The sequence below is a fragment of the Nanorana parkeri genome, unplaced genomic scaffold (assembly GCF_000935625.1).
Source record: "Nanorana parkeri isolate BGI_ZX_2015 unplaced genomic scaffold, ASM93562v1 scaffold1483, whole genome shotgun sequence".
NCBI classification, from domain to species: Eukaryota; Metazoa; Chordata; class Amphibia; order Anura; family Dicroglossidae; genus Nanorana; species Nanorana parkeri.
In genome coordinates this window covers 68,042-70,541 of record NW_017307751.1, presented here as the reverse complement: position 1 = coordinate 70,541, position 2,500 = coordinate 68,042, and the positions used below count along the sequence as shown (strand labels likewise).

Here is a 2,500-nt window from a genome sequence, read left to right as displayed (position 1 = left end):
CTATCTATATAGATATTTAGTCAGATATTAGACAACCATTGGGATTTTGTTTCCAGCGATAGATCTCTGATGTGACCCGTAGGAGGCGCACTCTTCCAAAAATAAAACAAGTGCAGTCGGACTACCAGCCATTCTCCATCAAGAGTACCCAATTTGTCAGGACAGTATCCGGATGAAATGGTAATCTTAATATACATTGCCACAAGGATGACCATCTGCAGTAACCCGTCTAATTTGCATTAGTGTTTTAAAAAAATAAAATAAAATAATATCAAAATGTTTATGACAAAATTGCGCTTTCCCTGCACTGTACACATTTCCATGTAAGTGCCTGTACGGAAGAATCGATACGAGTCCATAGCATCTGAATAAAACATTCCTCTTTGTCTCAGAGTTTTAATCATATATTTCTCTGTGCCTCAAAGCTTCAGACACTTGATTGAGACAGCTAAATCAATTGGAGGGAATTAGCATAGAGACTCCGTTAAATTTACTGTGAGGGACGGTACTGAAATTACACATTCCTTTTTTTTTCTACATATACAATAAGGCTGAATTGACAGAGCAGAAATTGTATACTTTGGGAAGCTTGGAATCACTCCGGTTATTCGATTTAGTCATTATTACTCCATAGGAAGCCAAGGAGACACTTGTAAATGTTTTTACACTGTGTGAGTACTTTGTTACAACTTTTAATCCCGTTAAACTATCTTTTGTTTACATTGTAGTGATATTCATCTATAGATTTAATGTGTATTTTAATAACAGATCCCGAAATAGTAGAAGTTTGATGTGTGCAGAGTTTTGCATGCCAAGTTTAAAGAGCTGTGATCGAGGAGTCTCATAAAAATAGGTCACCATGTGAATATTACGACTTATTTCTGAATTAATGCAAATGCATTTAAAAACCGAATCTGGGTTGGAAAGTATCTCGCGAAAGAGTTGTGTTTCTTTGAAGTGACTTGTACTTTATTGGCAGGGAAAACGCCTTTAGTTTATGAATAAATAGTACAGATTTTTGCATGTCTTTGGAGAAATAAGTAGTTACTATGCCCGATATTTCTTTCTAGTAAAAAAAAAAAAGAAAGCAGCTTATTAGGAGATTTTGGGGACTTGTATTAATGTATGTGAATTCTTTTTCTAACTGGTTGCTATTTTTAGATTTCTTTAAATAATGAGAGATAATTATTTGGGAACATACAACTTGTTTGGGAAGTTAGGTGTCTGCTGTTAAGTTGTTATTACTTAGTGTAGATTTGTGGTATTGTAGGTGTCCTCATTTCACGACAATAGTAATTACTAAACTTTTAGTTTCGGATTTCTAATTGAATACAATTTTAGCGACTGTATTCTATTCTTGTAGCTCTTCCTAAGCGATTGCAGGTTAGGTTAACTGTAAATACAATGGAATTGGATGCTCAGCTAGAAGTATTCCACTTGTCTTAAATAATATGACTCAAAAGATTAATAAACTTATAGAGATCGGTCCACTTTATGAGGTTGAACACGAAAGGATATATTCATACATACAGTCATTTATCGTACAAATGACAACTGTTATAATTTAGTTAATATACAAATTGGAAAAGCGATGTCATTGAGGCAGACTTGTTTTACTAGCATTACTTATGACTGCACGTACTTTTACTATAGTGTATCAATCACTTGCAGATGTGCCTGCTCCATCTGTGCAGCATTAGTTCTCCTGTTTGATATATGAACAACCTAAGTCCACAGATACTAAGAAGCTTTCCTTTAAATGCCTGTTAACAATATTGAGCTCCTGCTCTGTTTTCATCAGCGAAAATTCCTCTGATTTAATCGGTGTGATTCCCTGATCCCCATCTAGATATCAGAACCTGGCTCTTCCATCAATCGCCATCAATATGACTGGCCTGCCTTAACTATGTGCACATTAAAATGAGGTGTCCCATTAAAAAAAAAATACTTTCAATTATAAACAATTAAAGAACGTAGATGGGCGATCAATCCAGCGTTTAGAAGCTGCAGAGAAGATGTAGCAGTGGTGGAGATGATTCGGTTGTATGTACAGTCAGTGTGGAAGAGGGCGCTCTAAGCAATGGATTGAGCTCAGGTTCCAGATCTAATTACAGGCACCTCCATTTCTCCGCATTTAGCTCAGTCATTTCAACATTAACGTTAAGCAGCAGCTCCTTCGTGTGGAGACAGCTAGAAATCCATCATGCCATACCTAAACACACACTAGATCGTACCGTTTTTAACAGATGCATAAACATGTGCACAACTTTTTTTTTGTCTGTGAACAAATTACATACATAAATATACATCTAATTTATATATCAACCTATGGTTCTTGCATTTTGCTTTTTGTTAAATACAAAACTGATTTAACAGTGATGTGTAGTACAATATGAGCACAGAATTGTGCAATAAATGAGAGGAAATAAAGGTCGCCTAGATAGACTTTATTAGCAGGCAAAGGCAATCCCACATAATGAAATCACATCCAATATATATA

At 35.4% G+C, this 2,500-nt stretch overlaps 1 protein-coding gene across 1 annotated transcript in view; it reads right to left on the bottom strand.

The window, feature by feature from the left end:
• IRX2 (iroquois homeobox 2) overlaps positions 1-2,500 on the bottom strand; it is a 55,740-nt gene that overhangs the window by 7,347 nt on the left and 45,893 nt on the right. The gene's annotated exons all lie outside the window — the stretch shown is intronic.